Genomic DNA, 15765 nt, shown 5'->3' with positions numbered 1-15765 from the left:
TTCTGTCTGTCTGTGTCTCACTCTCTGTCTGTCTGTGTCTCTCTGTCTGTCTGTCTGTGTCTCTCTGTCTGTCTGCGTCTCTCTGTCTGTCTGCGTCTCTCTGTCTGTCTGCGTCTCCCTCTCTGTTTGTCTGCGTCTCCCTCTCTGTTTGTCTGCGTCTCCCTCTCTGTCTGTCTGCGTCTCCCTCTCTGTCTGTCTGCGTCTCTCTGTCTGCGTCTCCCTCTGTCTGTCTGCGTCTCCCTCTCTCTCTGTCTGTGTCTCCCTCTCTGTCTGTCTGTGTCTCCCTCTCTGTCTGTCTGTCTGTGTCTCCCTCTCTGTCTGTGTCTCCCTCTCTGTCTGTCTGTGTCTCCCTCTCTGTCTGTCTGTCTGTGTGTGTCTCTCTGTCTGTCTGCGTCTCACTCTCTCTCTGTCTGCGTCTCCCTCTCTCTTTGTCTTTCTGCGTCTCCCTCTCTGTCTGTCTGTCCTTCTGCGTCTCCCTCTCTCTCTGTTTGTATGTCTGTCTGTCTGCGTCTTCCTCTCTCTGTCTGTCTGCGTCTCCCTCTCTCTCTGTCTGTCTGTCTGTGTCTCCCTCTCTCTCTGTCTGTGTCTCCCTCTCTCTCTGTCTGCGTCTCCCTCTCTCTCTGTCTGCGTATCCTTCTCTCTCTGTCTGCGTCTCTCTCTCTCTCTGTCTGCGTCTCCCTCTTTCTGTCTGCCTGCGTCTCCCTCTCTGTCTGTCTGCGTCTCCATCTCTCTCTGTCTGTCTGTCTGTCTGTGTCTCCCTCTCTCTCTGTCTGTGTCTCCCTCTCTCTCTCTGCGTCTCCCTTTCTCTCTCTGTCTGCGTCTCCCTCTCTGTCTGCGTATCCCTCTCTGTCTGCGTATCCCTCTCTGTCTGCGTCTCCCTCTCTGTCTGTCTGTGCCCCCCTCTCTCTCTGTCTGCGTCTCCCTCTCTGTCTGTCTGCGTCTCCCTCTCTGTCTGTCTGTCTGCGTCTCCCTCTCTGTCTGTCTGCGTCTCCCTCTCTCTCTGTCTGTATGCGTCTCCCTCTCTCTGTCTGTCTGCGTCTCCCTCTCTGTCTGTCTGCGTCTCCCTCTCTGTCTGTCTGTCTGCGTCTCCCTCTCTGTCTGTCTGCGTCTCCCTCTCTGTCTGTCTGCGTCTCCCTCTCTGTCTGTCTGTGTCTCCCTCTCTGTCTGTCTGCGTCTCCCTCTCTGTCTGCCTGCGTCTCCCGCACTGTCTGTCTGCCTGCGTCTCCCGCACTGTCTGTCTGCCTGCGTCTCCTTCTCTCTCTGTCTGTCTGCGTCTCCCTCTCTCTCTGTCTGTCTGTCTGCGTCTCCCTCTCTGTCTGTGTCTCCCTCTCTGTCTGTCTGCGTCTCCCTCTTTCTCTGTCTGTCTGTCTGCGTCTCCCTCTCTCTCTGTCTGTTTGCGTCTCCGTCTCCCTCTCTGTCTGTGTCTCCCTCTCTGTCTGTCTGCGTCTCCCTCTCTGTCTGTCTGCATCTCCCTCTCTGTCTGTCTGCGTCTCCCTCTCTGTCTGTGTCTCTCTCTCTGTCTGTCTGTGTCTTCCTCTTTCTGTCTGTCTGTGTCTCCCTCTCTGTCTGTCTGTGTCTCCCTCTCTGTCTGTGTCTCCCTCTCTGTCTGTCTGCCTGTGTCTCCCTCTCTGTCTGTGTCTCCCTCTCTGTCTGTCTGTCTGTCTGTGTCTCCCTCTCTGTCTGTCTGCGTCTCCCTCTCTGTCTGTGTCTCCCTCTCTGTCTGTCTGTGTCTCCCTCTCTGTCTGTCTGTCTGTGTCTCCCTCTCTGTCTGTCTGTGTCTCCCTCTCTGTCTGTGTCTCCCTCTCTGTCTGTGTCTCCCTCTCTGTCTGTCTGTCTGTGTCTCCCTCTCTGTCTGTCTGTGTCTCCCTCTCTGTCTCTCTGCGTCTCCCTCTCTCTCTCTCTGCGTCTCCCTCTCTGTCTGTCTGTTTCTCTCTCTCTGTCTGTGTCTCCCTCTGTCTGTCTGTCTGTCTGTGTCTCCCTCTCTGTCTGTCTGTGTCTCTCTGTCTGTCTGTCTGTCTGTGTCTCCCTCTCTGTCTGTCTGTGTCTTCCTCTCTGTCTGTCTGTGTCTCCCTCTCTGTCTGTCTGTCTGTCTGTGTGTTTCTCTCTGTCTGTCTGAGTCTTCCTCTCTCTCTGTCTGCGTCTCCCTCTCTCTCTGTCTGCGTCTCCCTCTGTCTTTGTCTGTCTGCGTCTCCCTCTCTGTCTGTCTGTCTGCGTCTCCCTCTCTCTCTGTCTGTATGTCTGTCTGCGTCTCCCTCTCTGTCTGTCTGCGTCTCCCTCTCTCTCTGTCTGCGTCTCTCTCTCTCTCTCTCTCTGTCTGCGTCTCCCTCTTTCTGTCTGATTGCGTATCCCTCTCTGTCTGTCTGTCTGCGTCTCCCTCTCTCTCTGTCTGCGTCTCCCTCTGTCTTTGTCTGTCTGCGTCTCCCTCTCTGTCTGTCTGTCTGTCTGTCTGCGTCTCCCTCTCTCTCTCTCTGTATGTCTGTCTGCGTCTCCCTCTCTCTGTCTGTCTGCGTCTCCCTCTCTCTCTGCGTCTCTCTCTCTCTCTCTCTCTCTGTCTGCGTCTCCCTCTTTCTGTCTGCCTGCGTCTCCCTCTCTGTCTGTCTGTCTGCGTCTCCCTCTCTCTCTGTCTGTCTGCGTCTCCCTCTCTGTCTGTGTCTCCCTCTCTCTCTGTCTGTCTGCGTCTCCCTCTCTCTCTGTCTGTTTGCGTCTCCGTCTCCCTCTCTGTCTGTGTCTCCCTCTCTGTCTGTCTGCGTCTCCCTCTCTCTCTGTCTGCGTCTCCCTCTCTGTCTGTCTGCCTGTGTCTCCCTCTCTGTCTGTGTCTCCCTCTCTGTCTGTCGGTCTGTGTCTCCCTCTCTGTCTGTCTGTCTGTCTGTGTCTCCCTCTCTGTCTGTCTGCGTCTCCCTCTCTGTCTGTGTCTCCCTCTCTGTCTGTCTGTGTCTCCCTCTCTGTCTGTCTGCGTATCCCTCTCTTGTCTGTCTGTCTCTCCCTCTCTGTCTCTCCCTCTCTGTCTGTGTCTCCCTCTCTTTCTGTCTGTGTCTCCCTCTCTGTCTGTCTGTCTGTGTCTCCCTCTGTCTGTCTGTGTCTCCCTCTCTGTCTGTCTGTGTCTCCCTCTCTGTCTGTGTCTCCCTCTCTGTCTGTGTCTCCCTCTCTGTCTGTCTGTGTCTCCCTCTCTGTCTGTCTGTGTCTCCCTCTCTGTCTGTCTGTCTGTCTGTGTCTCCCTCTCTGTCTGTCTGCGTCTCCCTCTCTGTCTGTGTCTCTCTCTCTCTGTCTGTCTGTCTGTCTGCGTCTCCCTCTCTCTCTCTCTGTCTGCGTCTCCCTCTCTGTCTGTCTGTTTCTCTCTCTGTCTGTCTGTTTCTCCCTCTCTGTCTGTCTGTCTGTGTCTCCCTCTCTGTCTGTCTGTGTCTCTCTGTCTGTCTGTGTCTCTCTGTCTGTCTGCGTCTCCCTCTCTGTTTGTCTGCGTCTCCCTCTCTGTCTGTCTGCGTCTCCCTCTCTGTCTGTCTGCGTCTCTCTGTCTGTCTGTCTGCGTCTCTCTGTCTGTCTGTCTGTGTCTCCCTCTCTGTCTGTGTCTCCCTCTCTGTCTGTCTGCGTCTCCCTCTCTCTCTGTCTGTCTGTCTGCGTCTCCCTCTCTCTCTGTCTGTTTGCGTCTCCGTCTCCCTCTCTGTCTGTATCTCCCTCTCTGTCTGTCTGCGTCTCCCTCTCTCTCTGTCTGCGTCTCCCTCTCTGTCTGTCTGCGTCTCCCTCCCTCTCTGTCTGTGTCTCTCTCTCTGTCTGTCTGTGTCTCCCTCTGTCTGTGTCTGCGTCTCTCTCTCTCTGTCTGCGTCTCCCTCTTTCTGTCTGCCTGCGTCTCCCTCTCTCTCTGTCTGTCTGTCTGCGTCTCCCTCTCTCTTTGTCTGTTTGCGTCTCTGTCTCCCTCTCTGTCTGTGTCTCCCTCTCTGTCTGTCTGCGTCTCCCTCTCTCTCTGTCTGCGTCTCCCTCTCTGTCTGTCTGCGTCTCCCTCCCTCTCTGTCTGTGTCTCTCTCTCTGTCTGTCTGCGTCTCCCTCTCTCTCTGTCTGCGTCTCTCTCTCTCTCTGTCTGCGTCTCCCTCTTTCTGTCTGCCTGCGTCTCCCTCTCTGTCTGCCTGTGTCTCCCTCTCTGTCTGTGTCTCCCTCTCTGTCTGTGTCTCCCTCTCTGTCTGTCTGTGTCTCCCTCTCTGTCTGTCTGTGTCTCCCTCTCTGTCTGTCTGTCTCTCCCTCTCTGTCTGTCTGCGTCTCCCTCTCTCTCTGTCTGCGTCTCTCTCTCTCTCTCTCTCTCTGTCTGCGTCTCCCTCTTTCTGTCTGCCTGCGTCTCCCTCTCTGTCTGTCTGTCTGCGTCTCCCTCTCTCTCTGTCTGTCTGTCTGCGTCTCCCTCTCTCTCTGTCTGTCTGCGTCTCCCTCTCTCTCTGTCTGCGTCTCCCTCTCTGTCTGTCTGCGTCTCCCTCTCTGTCTGTCTGCGTCTCCCTCTCTGTCTGTGTCTCTCTCTCTGTCTGTCTGTGTCTCCCTCTGTCTGTCTGTCTGTGTCTCCCTCTCTGTCTGTCTCTGTCTCCCTCTCTGTCTGTCTACCTGTGTCTCCCTCTCTGTCTGTGTCTCCCTCTCTGTCTGTGTCTCCCTCTCTGTCTGTCTGTCTGTGTCTCCCTCTCTGTCTGTCTGGGTCTCCCTCTCTCTGTCTGTCTGCGTCTCCCTCTCTCTCTGTCTGCGTCTCTCTCTCTCTCTCTCTGTCTGCGTCTCCCTCTTTCTGTCTGATTGCGTCTCCCTCTCTGTCTGTCTGTCTGCGTCTCCCTCTCTCTCTGTCTGTCTCCCTCTGTCTTTGTCTGTCTGCGTCTCCCTCTCTGTCTGTCTGTCTGTCTGTCTGCGTCTCCCTCTCTCTCTCTCTGTATGTCTGTCTGCGTCTCCCTCTCTCTGTCTGTCTGCGTCTCCCTCTCTCTCTGCGTCTCTCTCTCTCTCTCTCTCTCTCTCTCTCTCTGTCTGCGTCTCCCTCTTTCTGTCTGCCTGCGTCTCCCTCTCTGTCTGTCTGTCTGCGTCTCCCTCTCTCTCTATCTGTCTGCGTCTCCCTCTCTCTCTGTGTCTCCCTCTCTCTCTGTCTGTCTGCGTCTCCCTCTCTCTCTGTCTGTTTGCGTCTCCGTCTCCCTCTCTGTCTGTGTCTCCCTCTCTGTCTGTCTGCGTCTCCCTCTCTCTCTGTCTGAGTCTCCCTCTCTGTCTGTCTGCGTCTCCCTCTCTGTCTGTCTGTGTCTCCCTCTCTGTCTGTGTCTCTCTCTCTGTCTGTCTGTCTGTCTGTGTCTCCCTCTGTCTGTCTGTCTGTGTCTCCCTCTCTGTCTGTCTGTGTCTCCCTCTCTGTCTGTCTGCCTGTGTCTCCCTCTCTGTCTGTGTCTCCCTCTCTGTCTGTCTGTCTGTGTCTCCCTCTCTGTCTCTCCCTCTCTGTCTGTGTCTCCCTCTCTTTCTGTCTGTGTCTCCCTCTCTGTCTGTCTGTCTGTGTCTCCCTCTCTGTCTGTGTCTCCCTCTCTGTCTGTGTCTCCCTCTCTGTCTGTCTGTGTCTCCCTCTCTGTCTGTCTGTGTCTCCCTCTCTGTCTGTCTGTCTGTGTCTCCCTCTCTGTCTGTCTGCGTCTCCCTCTCTGTCTGTGTCTCTCTCTCTCTGTCTGTCTGTCTGCGTCTCCCTCTCTCTCTCTCTGTCTGCGTCTCCCTCTCTGTCTGTCTGTTTCTCTCTCTGTCTGTCTGTGTCTCCCTCTCTGTCTGTCTGTCTGTGTCTCCCTCTCTGTCTGTCTGTGTCTCTCTGTCTGTCTGTGTCTCTCTGTCTGTCTGCGTCTCCCTCTCTGTTTGTCTGCGTCTCCCTCTCTGTCTGTCTGCGTCTCCCTCTCTGTCTGTCTGCGTCTCTCTGTCTGTCTGTCTGCGTCTCCCTCTGTCTGTCTGTCTGTGTCTCCCTCTCTGTCTGTTTGTGTCTCCCTCTCTGTCTGTGTCTCCCTCTCTGTCTGTCTGCCTGTGTCTCCCTCTCTGTCTGTGTCTCCCTCTCTGTCTGTCTGCGTCTCCCTCTCTCTCTGTCTGTCTGTCTGCGTCTCCCTCTCTCTCTGTCTGTTTGCGTCTCCGTCTCCCTCTCTGTCTGTGTCTCCCTCTCTGTCTGTCTGCGTCTCCCTCTCTCTCTGCGTCTCCCTCTCTGTCTGTCTGCGTCTCCCTCCCTCTCTGTCTGTGTCTCTCTCTCTGTCTGTCTGTGTCTCCCTCTGTCTGTCTGTCTGTGTCTCCCTCTCTGTCTGTGTCTCCCTCTCTGTCTGTCTGCCTGTGTCTCCCTCTCTGTCTGTGTCTCCCTCTCTGTCTGTGTCTCCCTCTCTGTCTGTCTGTGTCTCCCTCTCTGTCTGTCTGTGTCTCCCTCTCTGTCTGTCTGCGTCTCCCTCTCTGTCTGTGTCTCCCTCTCTGTCTGTTTGTGTCTCCCTCTCTGTCTGTCTGCATCTCCCTCTCTTGTCTGTCTGTCTCTCCCTCTCTGTCTGTGTCACCCTCTCTGTCTGTGTCTCCCTGTCTGTGTCTCCCTCTCTTTCTGTCTGTGTCTCCCTCTCTGTCTGTCTGTCTGTGGTTCCCTCTGTCTGTCTGTGTCTCCCTCTCTGTCTGTCTGTGTCTCCCTCTCTGTCTGTCTGTGTCTCCCTCTCTGTCTGTGTCTCCCTCTCTGTCTGTGTCTCCCTCTCTGTCTGTCTGTGTCTCCCTCTCTGTCTGTCTGTCTGTGTCTCCCTCTCTGTCTGCGTCTCCCTCTCTGTCTGTGTCTCTCTCTCTGTCTGTCTGTCTGCGTCTCCCTCTCTGTCTGTCTGTGTCTCTCTGTCTGTCTGTGTCTCTCTGTCTGTCTGCGTCTCCCTCTCTGTCTGCCTGTGTCTCCCTCTCTGTCTGTCTGCGTCTCCCTCTGTCTGTCTGCGTCTCCCTCTCTCTCTGTCTGCCTGTCTCTCCCTCTCTGTCTGCCTGTGTCTCCCTCTCTGTCTGTCTGTGTCTCCCTCTCTGTCTGTCTGTCTGTGTGTGTCTCTCTGTCTGTCTGAGTCTTCCTCTCTCTCTGTCTGCGTCTCCCTCTCTCTCTGTCTGCGTCTCCCTCTGTCTTTGTCTGTCTGCGTCTCCCTCTCTCTCTGTCTGTATGTCTGTCTGTCTGCGTCTCCCTCTCTCTGTCTGTCTGCGTCTCCCTCTCTCTCTGTCTGCGTCTCTCTCTCTCTCTCTCTCTCTCTGTCTGCCTGTCTCTCCCTCTCTGTCTGTCTGTGTCTCCCTCTCTGTCTGTCTGTCTGTCTGTGTGTGTCTCTCTGTCTGTCTGAGTCTTCCTCTCTCTCTGTCTGCGTCTCCCTCTCTCTCTGTCTGCGTCTCCCTCTGTCTTTGTCTGTCTGCGTCTCCCTCTCTCTCTGTCTGTATGTCTGTCTGTCTGCGTCTCCCTCTCTGTCTGTCTGCGTCTCCCTCTGTCTGTCTGCGTCTCCCTCTCTCTCTGTCTGCCTGTCTCTCCCTCTCTGTCTGCCTGTGTCTCCCTCTCTGTCTGTCTGTGTCTCCCTCTCTGTCTGTCTGTCTGTGTGTGTCTCTCTGTCTGTCTGAGTCTTCCTCTCTCTCTGTCTGCGTCTCCCTCTCTCTCTGTCTGCGTCTCCCTCTGTCTTTGTCTGTCTGCGTCTCCCTCTCTCTCTGTCTGTATGTCTGTCTGTCTGCGTCTCCCTCTCTCTGTCTGTCTGCGTCTCCCTCTCTCTCTGTCTGCGTCTCTCTCTCTCTCTCTCTGTCTGCCTGTCTCTCCCTCTCTGTCTGTCTGTGTCTCCCTCTCTGTCTGTCTGTCTGTCTGTGTGTGTCTCTCTGTCTGTCTGAGTCTTCCTCTCTCTCTGTCTGCGTCTCCCTCTCTCTCTGTCTGCGTCTCCCTCTGTCTTTGTCTGTCTGCGTCTCCCTCTCTCTCTGTCTGTATGTCTGTCTGTCTGCGTCTCCCTCTCTCTGTCTGTCTGCGTCTCCCTCTCTCTCTGTCTGCGTCTCTCTCTCTCTCTCTCTCTGTCTGCGTCTCCCTCTCTGTCTGTCTGTCTGCGTCTCCCTCTGTCTTTGTCTGTCTGCGTCTCCCTCTCTGTCTGTCTGTCTGTCTGCGTCTCCCTCTCTCTCTCTCTGTATGTCTGTCTGTCTGCGTCTCCCTCTCTCTGTCTGTCTGCGTCTCCCTCTCTCTCTGTCTGCGTCTCTCTCTCTCTCTCTCTCTCTGTCTGCGTCTCCCTCTTTCTGTCTGCCTGCGTCTCCCTCTCTGTCTGTCTGTCTGCGTCTCCCTCTCTCTCTGTCTGTCTGTCTGCGTCTCCCTCTCTCTCTGTCTGTCTGCGTCTCCCTCTCTCTCTGTCTGCGTCTCCCTCTCTGTCTGTCTGCGTCTCCCTCTCTGTCTGTCTGCGTCTCCCTCTCTGTCTGTGTCTCTCTCTCTGTCTGTCTGTGTCTCCCTCTCTGTCTGTCTCTGTCTCCCTCTCTGTCTGTCTGTGTCTCCCTCTCTGTCTGTCTACCTGTGTCTCCCTCTCTGTCTGTGTCTCCCTCTCTGTCTGTGTCTCCCTCTCTGTCTGTCTGTCTGTGTCTCCCTCTCTGTCTGTGTCTCCCTCTCTGTCTGTCTGTCTGTCTGTGTCTCCCTCTCTGTCTGTCTGCGTCTCCCTCTCTGTCTGTGTCTCCCTCTCTGTCTGTCTGTGTCTCCCTCTCTGTCTGTCTGTCTGCGTATCCCTCTCTTGTCTGTCTGTCTCTCCCTCTCTGTCTCTCCCTCTCTGTCTGTGTCACCCTCTCTGTCTGTGTCTCCCTGTCTGTGTCTCCCTCTCTTTCTGTCTGTGTCTCCCTCTCTGTCTGTCTGTCTGTGTCTCCCTCTGTCTGTCTGTGTCTCCCTTTCTGTCTGTGTCTCCCTCTCTGTCTGTGTCTCCCTCTCTGTCTGTCTGTGTCTCCCTCTCTGTCTGTGTCTCCCTCTCTGTCTGTCTGTCTGTGTCTCCCTCTCTGTCTGTGTCTCCCTCTCTGTCTGTCTGCGTCTCCCTCTTTGTCTGTGTCTCTCTCTCTCTGTCTGTCTGTCTGCGTCTCCCTCTCTCTCTCTCTGTCTGCGTCTCCCTCTCTGTCTGTCTGTTTCTCTCTCTGTCTGTCTGTGTCTCCCTCTCTGTCTGTCTGTCTGTGTCTCCCTCTCTGTCTGTCTGTGTCTCTCTGTCTGTCTGTGTCTCCCTCTCTGTCTGTCTGTCTGCGTCTCCCTCTCTGTTTGTCTGCGTCTCCCTCTCTGTCTGTCTGCGTCTCCCTCTCTGTCTGTCTGCGATCTCTCTGTCTGTCTGTCTGCGTCTCCCTCTGTCTGTCTGTCTGTGTCTCCCTCTCTCTCTGTCTGCCTGTCTCTCCCTCTCTGTCTGTCTGTGTCTCCCTCTCTGTCTGTCTGTGTCTCCCTCTCTGTCTGTCTGTGTCTCCCTCTCTGTCTGTGTCTCCCTCTCTGTCTGTCTGTCTGTGTCTCTCTGTCTGTCTGCGTCTTCCTCTCTCTCTGTCTGCGTCTCCCTCTGTCTTTGTCTGTCTGCGTCTCCCTCTCTGTCTGTCTGTCTGCGTCTCCCTCTCTCTCTGTCTGTATGTCTGTCTGTCTGCGTCTCCCTCTCTCTGTCTGTCTGCGTCTCCCTCTCTCTCTGTCTGCGTCTCTCTCTCTCTCTCTCTGTCTGCGTCTCCCTCTTTCTGTCTGTCTGCGTCTCCATCTCTCTCTGTCTGTCTGTCTGCGTCTCCCTCTCTCTGTCTGTCTGCGTCTCCCTCTCTCTCTGTCTGCGTCTCTCTCTCTCTCTCTCTGTCTGCGTCTCCCTCTTTCTGTCTGCCTGCGTCTCCCTCTCTGTCTGTCTGTCTGCGTCTCCATCTCTCTCTGTCTGTCTGCGTCTCCCTCTCTCTCTGTCTGTCTGTCTGCGTCTCCCTCTCTCTCTCTGTCTGCGTCTCCCTCTCTGTCTGCGTCTCCCTCTCTGTCTGCGTCTCCCTCTCTCTCTGTCTGTCTGCGTCTCCCTCTCTCTCTGTCTGTGTCTGCGTCTCCCTCTCTGTCTGCGTCTCCCTCTCTGTCTGCGCCTCCCTCTCTCTCTGTCTGCGTCTCCCTCTCTGTCTGTCTGCGTCTCCCTCTCTCTCTGTCTGCGTCTCCCTCTCTCTCTGTCTGCGTCTCCCTCTCTCTCTGTCTGCGTCTCCCTCTCTCTGTCTGTCTGCGTCTCCCTCTCTCTGTCTGTCTGCGTCTCCCTCTCTGTCTGCCTCTCCCTATCTGTCTGTCTGCGTCTCCCGCTCTGTCTGCGTCTCCCTCTCTGTCTGTCTGCGTCTCCCTCTGTCTGTCTGTCTGCGTCTCCCTCTGTCTGTCTGTCTGCGTCTCCCTCTCTGTCTGTCTGCGTCTCCCTCTCTGTCTGCGTCTCCCTCTGTCTGTCTGTCTGCGTCTCCCTCTCTGTCTGTCTGTCTGCATCTCCATCTCTCTCTGTCTGTCTGCGTCTCCCTCTCTGTCTGCGTCTCCCTCTCTGTCTGTCTGCGTCTCCCTCTCTGTCTGTCTGTCTGCGTCTCCCTCTCTGTCTGTCTGCGTCTCCCTCTCTGTCTGTCTGCGTCTCCCTCTCTGTCTGTCTGTCTGCGTCTCCCTCTCTGTCTGTCTGTCTGTGTCTCCCTCTCTGTCTGTCTGCGTCTCCCTCTCTGTCTGTCTCCGTCTCCCTCTCTGTCTGTCTGCGTCTCCCTCTCTGTCTGTCTGCGTCTCCCTCTCTGTCTGTCTGCGTCTCCCTCTCTGTCTGCCTGCGTCTCCCGCACTGTCTGTCTGCCTGCGTCTCCCGCACTGTCTGTCTGCCTGCGTATCCTTCTCTCTCTGTCTGTCTGCGTCTCCCTCTCTCTCTGTCTGTCTGTCTGCGTCTCCCTCTCTGTCTGTGTCTCCCTCTCTGTCTGTCTGCGTCTCCCTCTCTGTCTGTCTGCGTCTCCCTCTCTCTCTGTCTGCGTCTCCCTCTCTCTCTGTCTGCGTCTCCCTCTCTGTCTGTCTGCGTCTCCCTCTCTCTGTCTGTCTGCGTCTCCCTCTCTGTCTGCCTCTCCCTATCTGTCTGTCTGCGTCTCCCGCTCTGTCTGCGTCTCCCTCTCTGTCTGTCTGCGTCTCCCTCTGTCTGTCTGTCTGCGTCTCCCTCTGTCTGTCTGTCTGCGTCTCCCTCTCTGTCTGTCTGCGTCTCCCTCTCTGTCTGCGTCTCCCTCTGTCTGTCTGTCTGCGTCTCCCTCTCTGTCTGTCTGTCTGCATCTCCATCTCTCTCTGTCTGTCTGCGTCTCCCTCTCTGTCTGCGTCTCCCTCTCTTGTCTGTCTGTTTGCGTCTCCCTCTCTGTCTGTCTGTCTGCGTCTCCCTCTCTCTCTGTCTGTTTGCGTCTCCGTCTCCCTCTCTGTCTGTGTCTCCCTCTCTGTCTGTCTGCGTCTCCCTCTCTGTCTGTCTGCGTCTCCCTCTCTGTCTGTCTGTGTCTCCCTCTGTCTGTCTGTGTCTCTCTCTCTGTCTGTCTGTGTCTCCCTCGGTCTGTCTGTCTGTGTCTCTCTCTCTGTCTGTCTGTGTCTCCCTCTCTGTCTGTCTGTCTGTGTCTCCCTCTCTGTCTGTCTGCGTCTCCCTCTCTGTCTGTGTCTCCCTCTCTGTCTGTCTGTGTCTCCCTCTCTGTCTGTCTGTCTGCGTCTCCCTCTCTTGTCTGTCTGTCTCTCCCTCTCTGTCTCTCCCTCTCTGTCTGTGTCTCCCTCTCTGTCTGTCTGTCTGTGTCTCCCTCTCTGTCTGTCTGTGTCTCCCTCTCTGTCTGTCTGCGTCTCCCTCTCTCTCTCTCTGCGTCTCCCTCTCTGTCTGTCTGTTTCTCTCTCTCTGTCTGTGTCTCCCTCTCTGTCTGTCTGTCTCTCTGTGTCTCCCTCTCTGTCTGTCTGTGTCTCTCTGTCTGTCTGTGTCTCTCTGTCTGTCTGTCTGTGTCTCTCTGTCTGTCTGCGTCTCCCTCTCTGTTTGTCTGCGTCTCCCTCTCTGTTTGTCTGCGTCTCCCTCTCTGTCTGTCTGCGTCTCCCTCTCTGTCTTTCTGCGTCTCTCTGTCTGTCTGTCTGCGTCTCCCTCTCTCTCTGTCTGCCTGTCTCTCCCTCTCTGTCTGTCTGTGTCTCCCTCTCTGTCTGTCTGTGTCTCCCTCTCTGTCTGTCTGTGTCTCCCTCTCTGTCTGTCTGTGTCTCCCTCTCTGTCTGTCTGTGTCTCCCTCTCTGTCTGTCTGTCTGTCTGTGTCTCTCTGTCTGTCTGAGTCTTCCTCTCTCTCTGTCTGCGTCTCCCTCTCTCTCTGTCTGCGTCTCCCTCTGTCTTTGTCTGTCTGCGTCTCCCTCTCTGTCTGTCTGTCTGCGTCTCCCTCTCTCTCTGTCTGCGTCTCCCTCTGTCTTTGTCTGTCTGCGTCTCCCTCTCTGTCTGTCTGTCTGTCTGCGTCTCCCTCTCTCTCTCTCTGTATGTCTGTCTGCGTCTCCCTCTCTCTGTCTGTCTGCGTCTCCCTCTCTCTCTGCGTCTCTCTCTCTCTCTGTCTGCGTCTCCCTCTTTCTGTCTGCCTGCGTCTCCCTCTCTGTCTGTCTGTCTGCGTCTCCCTCTCTCTCTGTCTGTCTGCGTCTCCCTCTCTCTCTGTGTCTCCCTCTCTCTCTGTCTGTCTGCGTCTCCCTCTCTCTCTGTCTGAGTCTCCCTCTCTGTCTGTCTGCGTCTCCCTCTCTGTCTGTCTGTGTCTCCCTCTCTGTCTGTGTCTCTCTCTCTGTCTGTCTGTGTCTCCCTCTGTCTGTCTGTCTGTGTCTCCCTCTCTGTCTGTCTGTGTCTCCCTCTCTGTCTGTCTGTGTCTCCCTCTCTGTCTGTCTGCCTGTGTCTCCCTCTCTGTCTGTGTCTCCCTCTCTGTCTGTCTGTCTGTCTGTGTCTCCCTCTCTGTCTGTCTGCGTCTCCCTCTCTGTCTGTGTCTCCCTCTCTGTCTGTCTGTGTCTCCCTCTCTGTCTGTCTGCGTATCCCTCTCTTGTCTGTCTGTCTCTCCCTCTCTGTCTCTCCCTCTCTGTCTGTGTCTCCCTCTCTTTCTGTCTGTGTCTCCCTCTCTGTCTGTCTGTCTGTGTCTCCCTCTGTCTGTCTGTGTCTCCCTCTCTGTCTGTCTGTGTCTCCCTCTCTGTCTGTGTCTCCCTCTCTGTCTGTCTGTGTCTCCCTCTCTGTCTGTGTCTCACTCTCTGTCTGTGTCTCCCTCTCTGTCTGTCTGTGTCTCCCTCTCTGTCTGTCTGTGTCTCCCTCTCTGTCTGTTTGTCTGTGTCTCCCTCTCTGTCTGTCTGCGTCTCCCTCTCTGTCTGTGTCTCTCTCTCTCTGTTTGTCTGTCTGCGTCTCCCTCTCTCTCTCTCTCTGTCTGCGTCTCCCTCTCTGTCTGTCTGTTTCTCTCTCTGTCTGTCTGTGTCTCCCTCTCTGTCTGTCTGTCTGTGTCTCCCTCTCTGTCTGTCTGTGTCTCTCTGTCTGTCTGTGTCTCTCTGTCTGTCTGCGTCTCCCTCTCTGTTTGTCTGCGTCTCCCTCTCTGTCTGTCTGCGTCTCCCTCTCTGTCTGTCTGCGTCTCTCTGTCTGTCTGTCTGCGTCTCCCTCTGTCTGTCTGTCTGTGTCTCCCTCTCTGTCTGTTTGTGTCTCCCTCTCTGTCTGTGTCTCCCTCTCTGTCTGTCTGCCTGTGTCTCCCTCTCTGTCTGTCTGCGTCTCCCTCTCTCTCTGTCTGTCTGCGTCTCCCTCTCTCTCTGTCTGTTTGCGTCTCCGTCTCCCTCTCTGTCTGTGTCTCCCTCTCTGTCTGTCTGCGTCTCCCTCTCTCTCTGCGTCTCCCTCTCTGTCTGTCTGCGTCTCCCTCCCTCTCTGTCTGTGTCTCTCTCTCTGTCTGTGTCTCCCTCTGTCTGTCTGTCTGTGTCTCCCTCTCTGTCTGTGTCTCCCTCTCTGTCTGTCTGCCTGTGTCTCCCTCTCTGTCTGTCTGTGTCTCCCTCTGTCTGTCTGTCTGTGTCTCCCTCTCTGTCTGTTTGTGTCTCCCTCTCTGTCTGTCTGCATCTCCCTCTCTTGTCTGTCTGTCTCTCCCTCTCTGTCTGTGTCACCCTCTCTGTCTGTGTCTCCCTGTCTGTGTCTCCCTCTCTTTCTGTCTGTGTCTCCCTCTCTGTCTGTCTGTCTGTGTCTCCCTCTGTCTGTCTGTGTCTCCCTCTCTGTCTGTGTCTCCCTCTCTGTCTGTGTCTCCCTCTCTGTCTGTCTGCGTCTCCCTCTCTGTCTGTGTCTCTCTCTCTCTGTCTGTCTGCGTCTCCCTCTCTGTCTGTCTGTTTCTCTCTCTCTGTCTGTGTCTCCCTCTCTGTCTGTCTGTCTGTCTGTGTCTCCCTCTCTGTTTGTCTGCGTCTCCCTCTCTGTCTGTCTGCGTCTCCCTCTCTGTCTGTCTGCGTCTCCCTCTCTGTCTGTCTGCGTCTCCCTCTGTCTGTCTGCGTCTCCCTCTCTCTCTGTCTGCCTGTCTCTCCCTCTCTGTCTGTCTGTGTCTCCCTCTCTGTCTGTCTGTGTCTCCCTCTCTGTCTGTCTGTGTCTCCCTCTCTGTCTGTGTCTCCCTCTCTGTCTGTCTGTCTGTCTGTGTGTGTCTCTCTGTCTGTCTGAGTCTTCCTCTCTCTCTGTCTGCGTCTCCCTCTCTCTCTGTCTGCGTCTCCCTCTCTCTCTGTCTGCGTCTCCCTCTGTCTTTGTCTGTCTGCGTCTCCCTCTCTCTCTGTCTGTATGTCTGTCTGTCTGCGTCTCCCTCTCTCTGTCTGTCTGCGTCTCCCTCTCTGTCTGTCTGTCTGTCTGCGTCTCCCTCTCTCTCTCTCTGTATGTCTGTCTGTCTGCGTCTCCCTCTCTGTCTGTCTGTCTGTCTGCGTCTCCCTCTCTCTCTCTCTGTATGTCTGTCTGTCTGCGTCTCCCTCTTTCTGTCTGCCTGCGTCTCCCTCTCTGTCTGTCTGTCTGCGTCTCCCTCTCTCTCTGTCTGTCTGTCTGCGTCTCCCTCTCTCTCTGTCTGTCTGCGTCTCCCTCTCTCTCTGTCTGCGTCTCCCTCTCTGTCTGTCTGCGTCTCCCTCTCTGTCTGTCTGCGTCTCCCTCTCTGTCTGTGTCTCTCTCTCTGTCTGTCTGTGTCTCCCTCTGTCTGTCTGTGTCTCCCTCTCTGTCTGTCTCTGTCTCCCTCTCTGTCTGTCTGTGTCTCCCTCTCTGTCTGTCTACCTGTGTCTCCCTCTCTGTCTGTGTCTCCCTCTCTGTCTGTGTCTCCCTCTCTGTCTGTCTGTCTGTCTGTGTCTCCCTCTCTGTCTGTCTGCGTCTCCCTCTCTGTCTGTGTCTCCCTCTCTGTCTGTCTGTGTCTCCCTCTCTGTCTGTCTGTCTGTCTGCGTATCCCTCTCTTGTCTGTCTGTCTCTCCCTCTCTGTCTCTCCCTCTCTGTCTGTGTCTCCCTCTCTGTCTGTCTGTCTGTGTCTCTCTCTCTGTCTGTGTCTCCCTCTCTGTCTGTCTGTCTGTGTCTCCCTCTCTGTCTGTCTGTGTCTCTCTGTGTCTCTCTGTCTGTCTGCGTCTCCCTCTCTGTTTGTATGCGTCTCCTTCTCTGTCTGTCTGCGTCTCCCTCTCTGTCTGTCTGCGTCTCTCTGTCTGTCTGTCTGCGTCTCCCTCTGTCTGTCTGTCTGTGTCTCCCTCTCTCTCTGTCTGCCTGTCTCTCCCTCTCTGTCTGTCTGTGTCTCCCTCTCTGTCTGTCTGTGTCTCCCTCTCTGTCTGTCTGTGTCTCCCTCTCTGTCTGTGTCTCCCTCTCTGTCTGTCTGTCTGTGTCTCTCTGTCTGTCTGCGTCTTCCTCTCTCTCTGTCTGCGTCTCCCTCTCTCTCTGT

This window comes from Mixophyes fleayi, chromosome 9, assembly GCF_038048845.1.
Source record: "Mixophyes fleayi isolate aMixFle1 chromosome 9, aMixFle1.hap1, whole genome shotgun sequence".
Taxonomy (NCBI): Eukaryota; Metazoa; Chordata; class Amphibia; order Anura; family Limnodynastidae; genus Mixophyes; species Mixophyes fleayi.
The sequence above is the reverse complement of the archived record's forward strand: the minus strand, read 5'-3'. Positions refer to the sequence as shown.